Here is a 13,501-nt window from a genome sequence, read left to right on the forward strand (position 1 = left end):
TCCAAACTCTGTCTGTGACTATACAGAGCCACTGCAAATAATCTCCTTAGATGGTTTTTTTCAGAGTGATGAGCCGAGCCTAAGAGATGATCATTGGATGATCTCCTGGCTTAGGCATATCCGATATTGAGGTGATTTCCCCATCTCTCCTCCCATGGAGAGCGAACTGCCTGCAGGAGAATGTGATGGGGCTTTGCTCTGAGGTCTCACTTTTTTCCATCTCTCATCAACTCTAGAGTTAGAGGAAGGCTGGGAGTCTTGGGGTCTTCCCATGCCTTACAATGGAGGTGTCAAATCACAGGTAGTCAATCAATGACCCTAACCTCCTCTCCTTCTTTCCTGTCCCTCATCTCAGTGCCGATTAAGCCCTCTCCAGGTGGAGGGAGGGCATGGGATAGAAATCTGTCCATTTTAGTCCTGAGTAGAAAAATGGGTGGAAAGGGAGAAAGTTGGAAGAACCGATCCATGAGAAGGCTGGAGCCACGGTTCAGTAACTTTCATCAGGATGAGTCCCGGGCACTTGGCCTTGCGTAAGTCATGCCTGCACCCTGCTTCCTGCCACCCTGCACAACCACATTCAGAATGCTAAAATTTCTGGAAACTTCCTCAGCTTCTAAGAACTTGCTAAATGCCCCCAAAATACCCCTCCTTTTTCTTCTCCTGCAATATTCATTGGATGTCTGGTGTGTGTTAAGCACTGCAGGATGTCCAAAGGTGAATGACACGTCTCCTACCCTAACTTCCCTTCTTTTCCCCCATCTCATCTCATCTCCCTCCTCTCCTCTCTACTTGGCTTTCCTCTCTAATGAAGTCAACAAATATTTATTGGATTTTTTTATGCATGGGAGACACTGTTGTAGGTGGTGGGGGATATAACAGTGAGCAAAATAAATACAGTTTATATACTTTTACTTTTCACTCAGCACTAACTTAACTTAGCTGTAAGAGAGGATACAGGGAGACCACAACTCAGCACACAAGATAACAGCGTAAGGGGGTCCTGAGGTTACAAGACAGCATCCAAACATCTCGGTCATTCTGCACTGGGACATGCGTGATCGCGAGAGGTAGTGCTGCATGGCTGTGGACCATCTCGTGGAGACAGACAGTGAGCAAGGAAACAAATCACAAAGATTAATTCAGATTACAATAAGGTCTCTGAAGGGAATGGGATAGAAAGTGATAAGGGGTACCTTGGGGGTGAGCTGAGATCTGAAGGACTGGATGTAGCCAGCTGCACAAAGAGGCAAAGGAAGAGAATTCCAGGCAGAGGGGGCAGCATGTGCAGAATGCACTTGGCGTGTAAAGAGCAGGGAAACAAGTGTGTGTGGACACACTGTAGTGAGAGAGGGAAAAATGGCAATAGAAGACCTTAGAGACAGAGGTCCGAGGCCAGAACCCAAAATTCTTTGTAGCCCATTGAAGGAGTTTTGCTCTTACTGTCATTGTAAGAGATCCTATGATCTGATCATCTGCCCCCTGTGATTTTTTTCCCAACTTAAAATGCAAAATCTGGTCATTTCCAAGGGCTCATTTGGTTTAAGTCCTGACTAGGGATCAATCCTGGAGATCTGGCAGGAAATCGGCAGTGCCTGGTGTCCTCGTCATGTATGAAGATTCCCATCTATCATGCCAAAGGTGGAGAACCATCAGAGGTCATTTGATATTACTGTGCTAGGTGAAGCCCAGGTTACCTGTGCTTAACTTAAGTATAATCGGTCATAGTGAGACCCACTTAGAAGGTTTTCCTGAGACTCAGGAGTCTGGTTAGCCAGCTTGGGGGTGGAGATGGTAATAACTCAGATCACTGTTTCTCACCTCTGATTTTAACCAACTGAAAATAAGCACAAAGAGCCAGATAGGATCAGCTTTGTTACTGGGGCTGCAGATCACAGCTTGACACCTGCACTGTGTCCTCCTCAAGTGACTTTGATTTGTGTACCAAGGCACAAGTGCAGGAGCCTGGAGAGATGGGGGACGTAGAGGGAGAGAAAAGGGGGAGAGAGAGAGAGAAAGAGAGAGAGAGAGAGAGAGAGGTAAGGAGGAGGAGGAGGAGGAGGAGTAGGGGGGGAGGAGAAGGATGATGACAATGACGATGAGAACGAGGACAGAGTTCGACCCTGCCAGCTTTTCAGTCTAGCAGCTCTGCCCTGGAAACAGGATCCACTATATCTCAGTGACTTCCTAATACCTCCAATCAAATCATCCCTCCTTTTCCTTGGGAAGGGAGGGAGGGATGGAGAGGAGGAGCAGAAGTATTATTCTTGGGGGTTCCCTGCTGGAGGGAAGCAGATTTTCCTGCTCCTCATAGAAATGTGAGAGCAGTTGGATACCCCAAGAAAGCCTGGGGTTTGCTCTCTGCCCTCTTCTGAAATCAGGGTGACAAATATAAGGACATTAATTATTACATATTATTACTACAAAAATAGCACACACATGGCAAAATGGCCAAACTGTAAAAGATGATACACGATAAAAAGTGAATCTCTCTTCCACCACAAAGGAAGATATACGAATGGCCAACAGACACATGAAAAAATGCTCAACATCACTCAGCATTCGGGAAATGCAAATCAAAACCACATTGAGATACCATCTCAATCCAGTTAGGATGGTTAAAATTCAAAAGACTGAGAATGACAAATGCTGGCGAGGTTGCGGAGGAAACAGAACTCTCATACATTGTTGGTGGGACTGCAAAATGGTGCAGCCTCTATGGAAAATGGTATGGAGGTTCCTTAAACAATTGCAGATAGATCTACCATACGACCCAGCTATCCCACTGTTGGGAATATACCCAGAGGAATGGAAATCATCAAGTCGAAGGTATACGTGTTGCCCAATGTTCATCGCAGCACTCTTTACAATAGCCAAGAGTTGGAACCAGCCCAAATGTCCATCATCAGATGAGTGGATACGGAAAATGTGGTTTATCTACACAATGGAATACTACTCAGCTATAAAAACGAATGAAATACTGCCGTTCACAGCAACATGGATGAACTTAGAGAAAATTATATTAAATGAAACAAGTCAGGCACAAAAAGAGAAATTCCACATGTTCTCACTTATTTGTGGGAGCTAAAAATAAATAAATAAATAAATAAATAAATAAATGTACAAACAAATAAAGGGTGCAGGGGGAAGACACAACAATCACAACAATTCCTTGAACTTGTTAAGACAGGTGAACAGATATGATATAGTTGGGGATGGGGGGGAATAAAATAAAATGAAATAAACTCTAACATCAAAAAAAAAAAAACACCTTAGTCCTACTCTACTGAGGAAATCCCCATTTCCTTTTTCAAATGTCTCCCTTTTACACACAAGAGAGCTGGTGTACACACTGCCCAGCCTTGACCATTCCCAATTCAGGCTGAATCGGGTTGCCACATAGCTCTGCTATTCTTTTTATTATGTTTAAATTTGTTACCTAGTTTTTGACTAGGTGATAGTCTCCCTATAGACGGCTCTTCAAAAAGCTTATGGAGAGATGCATATTATCTTTTAATTCCATTTTCCATGACCTTTTTGAACTACTTTCATATACACATACATATGTATATATACACACATATTCATATATATATATATATATATATATATATATGTATGAGGGTACTTCAAAAAGTTCATGGAAGGATTTGTATTATCTTTTAATTCTATTTTTTCACAGACTTTTTGAAGTGCCCTCATGCATGTGAAAAGGTCTATAGTGAAAATTGTCCTTTTCTCCTTTCTTCTCCATTACCCTATTTCCAATGCCCCACGTCCCCTATAACCAGTATAATTAGTTTCCTGTGTCTCCTTCCAAAGTTCCTTTATGCACATATAAGAAAATGCAAATATACGTAGTCTTACTTTCTATTCCTGTTTTTACAAGGAAGGTAACACACTCTGCACACCATTTTGCATCTTGCTTTTTTTTTTTTTTAAGAAAAAAAAGGTTTCTTTTCTGCTAATAGGAGTAAGCAGCCACTTGTTCATATGGTCTGGAGATATCATTCCTAAAATTTTACTCTACACCGCCACCACTGCCTACCCCACCCCTGCAAACACAGAACTGTCATTACAGGTCAATTCCGAGCTACTCACCTCCTGTGTCTATGTTGACATTTGGCTGAACACAAGTGAAACTTGGTGTCCAGAGTATTCATTTTTTAAATTTATTTTTAATTGACAAATCAAAATTGTATATATTTAACATATACAGCATGAGGTTTTGAAATATGTATACATCGTGGAATGGCTAAATCCATCTAATTAACATATGAATTAGTTCACATACTTATTTTTTGTGGTGAGAACACTTAAAATCTTGTCTATTCATGATTTTTAAGAATTCGATACATTGTTACTAACTATAGTCACCATGGTGTATGATACAAGGTGCTTCAAAAAGTTCATAGAAGATTCATATTTTCTTCTAATTCCATTTTTTCACGAACTTTTTGAAGTACCCTCGTAGATCTCTTGAATCTATTCCTCCTGTCTAACTCAGACATTGTATCCTTTTACCAACATCTGCCCCCAAGCCCCTGGTAATCACCATTCTACTCTTTACTTCTATGAGTTTAACTTTTCTAGAATCCTCTGCACCTTGCTTTTTGTATTATTATTATTATTGATTATACATATTTATGGAGCACAGAGCTGACCATCAGCACCTGTGCCCAAGATGTGATGATCAGATCAATACTATCATCATGCCCACAACCCCAAATGCAATTACTCCCCGTATCCCCCACCCAACCTCTCCCCAATCCCCCTCCCCCTTCTGCTCCACCCCTGGCAATCCTAGGTCTGTTCTCTCCCTCTGCAAGTACAATGCACCACCATGATCTCTTTCCTTCCTTCTTTCTCTCTTAGCTCCCACGTATGAGTGATGACACACTATACCTTGCTTTTTAACATCACAGAAACCTTGACCATCTATCCTCTTCAGTCCATAGAGAGCTTCATCATTCTCTTCTTACAGCTGCACAGCATTTCACCTGAATGTTCCGTAACTGATTTAACCTTTCTGATGGATACTTGGTTTGTCTCTGCATCTTTTGCTACTACAAACAGTATTGTGTTGCTTAACCTCGTGTGCACGTCATTTTGCATGCAGGCAAATTTCTCTCTGCAGGGTAAATTTCCAGAAATGGACTTCTGAGTGGAAGGAAAGATGTACTTGTAATTTTGAAAGTTCTTGCCATGCTGTTCTTTATGGTATTCACCAGTGACTTTATCTCATGCCTTTAAACCTGCAGGGTTTAAAGGCATAAAGGCATGACATAAAGTCACTGCAGGTATTCCATTGTGTGTTTCTACAACCATTTAACTAATCTCCTATAGATGGGCATGTAAGTTGTTTCCAGATTTTTACTACTACAAACAATACTTTGTATTGTGAAGACTTTGCACCATCCTAGTGGGTGTTAATGACTGTAAATGTCTCTCTGCTTTGGGACATGAGCAGGCAGCCCATTTACCTAGAAATCTATCAGTGTTTAAGTAGAGCTTCTTTTGCTCTCAGGCCATTGAATCTACACTTTTTTTCCTAGCCCTCGTTTGCCACAGATCTTCAGCCTGGTCTATTGCATAAACTCTGGCTGATGTGAGGCATACCCACAAAGCACCCTAGAATGAGCTCCCTAGCTAAACTTGAGCAAAAGTTGGGAGGCAGGTGAAAGGTCGGGACCTACTATGGGCACAGCTTCAAGTAAAAGTGGCAACTAGAGAAGGCCAAAGGGTACCTCAAAATCACCTGGAGGACTTTGTAGAAGTTGGCCTGTATCCAACCGACCCAGATTCCAATTCAGATGATCTAGTTTAAAGCGAAGTGAAGTGCTGATAAGGGGGGCAGCACTACTCTCACATAGATTGGCAGCTGGGTAAATACATTCAGATTGTTCTGGAAGGTAATTTTTCCATGTCAATCAAAAATTTAAATATCTAAATTTTTTGGCTGAGAAATGCAACTTCTAGGATACTCTCCTGAAGAAATTATATGTTCACCAAAGATACATATTGATTGCAGTATTATTTGGAGGAGGGGGTGGGGAATGGGAACGATGTAAATATTGATCAGTAGGAGATTGGTTCAATAATGCATAGTTTATATTTTATTGTTTTTTAATTTTTATTTTATTTTGTCAATATACAATGTGGTTGATCATTGTGGCCCATTACCAAAACCTCCCTCCCTCCTCCTCTCCCCATCCCTCCCAACAATCTCCTTTCTGTTCGCTTGTCATATCAACTTCAAGGAATTGTAATTGTTGTGTCTTCTTCCTTCCTCCCCTGCAGTTTATTTGTGTATTTATTTAGCTCCCACAAATAAGTGAGAACATGTGATATTTCTCTTTCCATGCCTGACTCGTTTCACTTAATATAATTCTCTCTAGGTCCATCCATGTTGTTGCAAATGGCAGTATTTCATTCGTTTTTATAGCTGAGTAGTATTCCATTGTGTAGATATACCACATTTTCCGTATCCACTCATCTGATGATGGACATTTGGGCTAGTTCCAACTCTTAGCTATTGTAAAGAGTGCTGCAATGAACATTGGGGCACAGGTATACCTTCGACTTGATGATTTCCATTCCTCTGGGTATATTCCCAGCAGTGGGATAGCTGGGTCATATGGTGGATCTATCTGCAATTGTTTGAGGAACCTCCACACCATTTTCCGTAGAGGCTGCACCATTTTGCACTCCCAGCAACAATGTATGACAGTTCCTTTTTCTCCACAACCTCGCCAGCATTTATCGTTCAGGGTCTTTTGGATATTAGCCATCCTAACTGGGGTGAGATGGTATCTCAGTGTGGTTTTGATTTGCATTTCCCGAATGCTGAGTGATGTTGAGCATTTTTTCATGTGTCTGTTGGCCATTCGTATGTCTTCCTTTAAGAAATGCCTATTTAGCTCTTCTGCCCATTTTTCAATAATGCATATGTTTATATTTTAATGTAGCCATTGAAAAAGAATGAGGTGACTAGGTATGTGCTAACATGAAAAGATATTTATGATAGATTCTAAGTAAAAAGTTGATAGTGGAATACAGATGCAATGTAATACTACATAGCAGTAAGAAATGAATCCATCAGAACTACACTTATCAGATGGATCCCACAAAGTACTGAGCAAAAAAAAAAAGAAGAAAAAAGCCAGAAAAGGGAAAAAAAGTTTGCAGAAAAATTCATATGGTATGGCAGCATTTATATAAAGTTTAAAACATGCCACACAATGCCACATATTATTCAGAGATATTGAGATATTGATATCTGTAATAAATGAATGCATATTATAAATAACAATAATAAAATAGTTTTTAAATGCATATAGTAAATGAGAAAGCTAAATGTCAACTTCGGGACAGTAGTTACTTGCATAAGGTGAGAAGAAGACGGGGACTCAGATGATGGAGGAAAAACAGGGGTTTCAACTGTATCGGTAGGATTCAGTTTCTTAAGATGAAGGTGTATATGCGTGGTTATTTGTTGCCTTAGTCTTTAACTTTTTTTGAATGACTGAAATATTTCAAAATACATTTCTTAGTGACAGAATAATACATGTCACGTAATAACTTCGTGAATGTTCAGACAGACAGAAAATGCCAACGGTGCTCACAGTGACTGACAGGCTGCCTTGACAGTTCTGTGTTTTACAGGCATGATTTCATTTTACTCTCTAACAAGCCTAAGAGATAAGATGGGAACAATGACATCCAGAGAAGGAAAGTGACTGTCCAGGGTCTCAAACATTTCTGCCCCACAACTCCACACTCCTTGGTGCTATCACACCTTATAAAGTAAAAATGCCTTATTATTTTTATGTCAATACATTTTATTTCAAGATTAAGCAAGATCCTATTAATTCTGATATTCTTTTGAAGGTAGGATTGGTAGACAGGGCAGGGTGGGGAGAGGCGGTGCTTATATTTTGATTTCCTATCTTTCAGATATTCTCCCATTTTTTGAATAAACTATTTTATAGGAAAAATAATTATTTTAGGGCTAGCTGGTTAGCTCACTTGGTTAGAGCATGGTGCTGATAACACTAAGATCAGAATCCCCATATTGGCCAGCCTCCAAAAAAAAAAAAGAAAAAATTATTTGAAGACATGGGAAAGAGGAAAGAGCACAGGAAAAAATGTCAGACAGTGTCTAACTTTATCCCAATTTGCTCCACTGTCTTGGCCAAGTCACTTTCCTTCTCTGAGCCTTGATTTTTTTTTTTTCCATCTACAAAATGGGAAGAACAAAATATCAACTTCACAATACCATTTGGAGGTTGGGATGAGATTACGAGTGGTAATGCCCTTTGTGGAGTGTAAATCACCATCTAAAGATCAGTATTGCTAGTGTGGGCATAGAGGGCTGCAACTGAGTCAGTAGATGAGACTTCTACTGACCTCGAGCCAACCCCGACCTCTGCCCTTTGTCCCAGAGAGTCTTCTCAAAGTCCAGATGGGATCAGCACCATGAATCTATCCAAGGCAGATCTCTGGGTGCCAGCGCCTGCTGCCTGGTGCAGAGGCTGGTATGTAGTAAGTGCTAAATGAATGAATGAATGGACAGGTGAATAAGTGAGTGAAGCAATGATCAAATATGCTGGGACAAGGAAACTCAGCCCTCACTCAATCCGTGTTCCTTATCTATAAAACAGGGATTATGCTAAGACCTTCTTCAGTGCTAAAATTCAGTGATATAAGCAAAACAAAGCTGATCAGCTCCAGAGGTGGAAGGGGAGATTTGCGCAGTTCCAAGTGCAGTGCCAATGGTCACTGTGGTTAACCCAGTGGTCCTGAACCAGAGGTGATTTTGTCACCCAGGGGACATTTGGCAATATCTGAAATCATTTTTGATTGTCACAACTGAGGGTGGATGGGGGGAGGTTTGCTATGGGCATCTAGTGGGTAGGGGCCAGGGATTCTGTTCAACACCCTACAGTGCACAGGACAGGCCCTTGCCCCAGGTAAAAATATCCAGCCCAGATACAGAAGGCATAGAATTAACTGACTCTTCAGGGAAATCCAGGTGCTCTCAGTTTTGTTTTTGGTTTTGTTTGACATGTTTGGGCATGGTTTTTCAATCCTCAAATAGGCTTTTTTTGTTACTGCTTCTTGTAGTAACAAGAAGCAGTATGACCCTGGGTATGCTGTGTGACCCTGGGTAGCCATTTCCCCTCTCTGGACCTCAAGTTTCTTCTCTGGGCAGTTTGAAACCACGATCTGTGGGAGACTTTTGATCTTTAAGATGTGATGTTTACCTTTTGGGTTTGTCCCTGTTGGGGTCAAACAAACCAACGTGGGCAGGCTGAGCAAGTCCTCATTGTGAAGTCCAAAGGTACAAGAAATAACCAATGAATTGGATATTAATAATGATGGCTACAATAGTGACTAACATTTTTGTAGTCCCTTTTACCAAAAATATATCCATTGATCCACCCATCAGTCCTGCCTCCTAAAGATAGTCACTGTAAATAGTCCTATGAGGGAAAAATTATCACCATCCCTGGTGAGGAAACTGCATTCCAGAGACTCAATGACTCAGTCAGTAAATGAAGTGCTTCTGTGATTACAAATATGTCTCTGCCTTTCCCAGACCTCTCAACCACTAGGTGCTAAAGCCAGCACTTAAACACAGCTATTTTTGTAAGTATTTTTTTCACTTAAGAATGTATTAGATGCTTGTTATGCACACTTTGGAAAATGCCAAAAAGTAGAAGGGAGAAAAAACATCATCAACAATTTCACCACCTAGAGGCAATAAGGTTCACCACCCCGGTGCCATTCCTTCAAGTCAAAATACAACTCTCCACATGGCAATCTGTTTTGCTTGGTTGTTTCTAGTCGTTTACATACACACCATAGGACTGCTCTTTTCACTGAACGTGACGGCAGAAGCACTCTGCAGCTCCCGTTCCTTCACTCACATGGCTTTGTGCCTGCAGGACGACAAGCTATTGCTTGGGATTCTGTGTCCGTTCCAGCCATCCTGCGGCTGCCGGGCATTTAAGAAATAAACCTTCAGCTTCAGAACTTGTGCTTTTTCCACTTTAATGGGCTGCTTCCCCATCTGATCTCCTATCTCCCATCAAAGTTAGAGAAAAAGGAGAGAGAGAGAGCTGTTCCCTCCCCAACTTGGATGGCAGGACAAATGCTCAGCTGCCTTTCATGTGGCTTAGTTTCATCCCTGGAGAGAAGAGCAACATCTAAATTCATTTAATTAAAGAGTCATCTCTTCTGTTGGATCTCTGTACTGGGTTATCAGTGTGTGTCTATCTTCCTGACTCCTTGAGGGCAGGGGCCATATCTTAGAGTGTTGACTGTCTCATGCCAAGTGTCAACCAGAGGAGAAAGTCAGCACCCAACACTTTCATTGATTGATTTATTGATTGACTACATATGAGTAGGGAACTGAATGTACATGACAAAGGAAGAATCAGCCAAATGTGACAAATATGATTGAAACTTTTGAAGCTCAGAGAGAGAAGAGTGAATTTAACGCAGTAGTATTGGGGTCTCAGGAAAAACCAGCCTATTAGAGCACGTTATTAAATTGCTGCATTTCTGAGGCCCTGGAATCCAATTCTGACTAATTCTCAGTGGGACTTGGTTTTGCATGTCGCTCATCTGGCCAACATCCCAGCTTCTGAACAAGGCCTGAAGGCTGCATACATTGCAGACCACAGATACATAGTCAACTGGCTTGAACTTGGCCTTATGTTTGATGCCAGCCAGCAAGATCCCACTTGTGTGTGATCTGAGGGGGAGGGCATGTTGGAGGCAGGCAGGTGAATTGAACTGGTAAATACAAAACTTTCCTTGACAGTCATGTTTCCAGTGGGAAAAGGCTGACTTTCAACCTAGCTGCGTTTACGTCCTAAGTGCTTTATGGCTGCTGTGGTTAGTATCCTTTTACCCTGGGGACCCCAAGGGTGGGAGCAGTGGCTGTGAAGAGGAAGCCAATTGCAGAATCCATTCTCTTGTATTTGCTTCTGCTTCCATGGGCTGTGTTTGGGTCTTGGAGGGCTGGGATCACCAGGGGAGGTCACAGGCTTTGGAAAGAGTCAAAGAGTCACCACCTGCTGGGCAAACTCACACCCTGTTTCCTGCCACCTGCAACCTCCTCGGGTACCTATAAAGCAAAACTAAAGAGGAATATTCAGAAAGTCAGGCAAGGTCACAGATTCCTGAATTTCCCTGATCACCCTGATAATAAAAAGCACTGGAGGGGCTTTTCAATCCTCAACTTCCCAAGACCCACCCCTGGAGATTCAGATGTGGTGAGTCTGAATTCGAGGTGGGGAGCTGGGATTACAGCCCACTCAGCAGAAATACAAACAAAATGAGAATTTGGGAGGAAAAGGGGAAGAGCCTGCTTCAAGCTGAGGAGCAGGATGCCAAGTGACCACAATACCCACATTTCTAAAGAGAGCTAGTAGAATGGACTTTGAGGTCAGGGAAACTTAGATTTGAACCCCAGCTTTGCTATGTGACCTTGAAAAGTTATTTAATATCCCAGAGCCCCAGTCTGCTCATCTGTAAAATAGGAATAATATTTTCTACCTAATAAGGTAGAAAGAATTAAAGGAAGTAAACTGCAAAGCATTTAGCACATGCCTGGCCACCTATTCAGCATTCAGGAAAGCAATCAAAAATAAGATGTTATAAATATCGTATTATTGTGTGCAAGGAGAATTGATGCGCTTTTTGTCACCTTGTGTGTGCAGGTGACACAACTTGTTTTTCTAATCATGGTTGCCATCCTTCTCTCTCAACCTCCCCTTGTGATCAAGGAGACATATTTGTCAAGGGGCTGGCTGGCCACAGGACCCAACGCAACTCATCAACCACTAGGGATTTGGCAGTCACTCTTCCCATTTATCATGGTTAACAAATGGTTCTAAGAATAATTGTGAATTACCTTGTCATGTCAAAAACCAACAATGTCAAGAGCTAGAAGGGCCCTTACATCATATCTAGTCTAGCTGACACATAGAGAACACAAAGAGGAGACACATGCAAAGTCACGTCAGTGAGTGGTGACCAGGATAGGATAACTACCCAGATCCCCCAACCCCTGGTTGCATCCAAGCCCTTTGCATCGAACCACAGCTGGATCTCAGGAGCTGGATGTCCTGACCTCAGCACCCTCTTCTCACTCCACAGTCTACAAAGTTGTTTCACAGCAATCATTTGATAAAATCGATGGTGTACATAAAAGCCACAGCTTTTGAGCAGCCTCATGTCTGATCTAAACCTAGGAAGTAGACAGAATATCTCTATTATACAAAAGAGGCTGCCCAGCCTCAGAAAAGTTAATGGACTTGTCCAGGTTCACTCAGCTTGTAACTATAGCAGGCAGGATTTGAACCCAGGTCTAACTCTGAAGCCTCAGTGCTTCCCAACTTGGACCAGGAAACCTGCTTCATCTCTGAATGACCATGACCTGCCCTCCTGTCAATCACGCTCCCTCTCCTCCCTGGTACCTGCTCTAGCCCCAACGTCACCGCCAGCCTGGAATGAGCACTGGCTGGTAATCAATGTTACACAACAGGAACATTTGTTGATGCCGGTTGCAAACTGTTGCAGTCTATATAGATTAAGCCACTGCCACTGACTCCATGAAAGTAAATGAGCCTTTCCAACGACTACTGAAATAAATTTAAATGACAGCACCGAAGGGCCTGGAGACTGTGGCTGAGTGAGTGTCTTTCTGCAGAAAATCGACAAGGACAGCTACCAGTCCAAGGACCTTTGTCCTCATGATGTCATTCCTCTCTGTCTCAAAATCATCATTGGAGATGTTCTGACTGCTCCAGCTTCCCGCTGTAGGACTGTGATTACAATGACGACAGTTAAAAAAAAGATGACAGCAGCTGGCATTTACTAAGCACTCACTACGGATGAGGCACTGTCCTAAGTTCTTTGCATGCATTACTGAATAATGACAACCCTAAGAAATAGCCCCATTTGATAGCTGAGGGAACTGAGGCTCAGACAGGTGAAGCCATTCACCAGCAATTGGCAGAACTGGGTCTCAAAAAAAGTAAACAAAAATGATTTCAAGCACAATACTGCCAGATAGGTGCCTGGACCAGACTCCTTCAATATTACTAGATGTTTTTACTTTCAACACAAAAATAAATCACAAGGGATTAGCAGGGTATAAAAGGGCCTCTGGACCTTGGTCCCTACCTTCCTACCTTGGCTTTACCCCTAATCCCCCTCCACCTGTGCGTTCTGCCCCTTGCAAGTCCTCATGTGCACCCACTTCAGCCAGACCCTGGTCTCCATGGGTCTTCACACATCTCTCTGTTTTTAATCTGCTTCATGATTCTGAATCCTCAAATAAATCATTTTATGTCTCCCACAAAGTCATTTTTATATATAAAAGCTTTACTTTTATTTTTTTAAAAAGTGTGCCCCCTCAATCCCAGACAATATAATCCTGAGCCAAGGCATAGCACACAGCTTGGAGAAGAGAGTGTGGCCTGGTTTA

The 13,501-nt window shown here is 42.1% G+C and overlaps 1 protein-coding gene across 1 annotated transcript in view; it reads left to right on the forward strand.

The window, feature by feature from the left end:
- SEZ6L (seizure related 6 homolog like) overlaps window positions 1–13,501 on the forward strand; it is a 189,466-nt gene that overhangs the window by 102,654 nt on the left and 73,311 nt on the right. The gene's annotated exons all lie outside the window — the stretch shown is intronic.

Source organism: Cynocephalus volans, chromosome 2 (genome assembly GCF_027409185.1).
Source record: "Cynocephalus volans isolate mCynVol1 chromosome 2, mCynVol1.pri, whole genome shotgun sequence".
Classification (NCBI taxonomy): domain Eukaryota; kingdom Metazoa; phylum Chordata; class Mammalia; order Dermoptera; family Cynocephalidae; genus Cynocephalus; species Cynocephalus volans.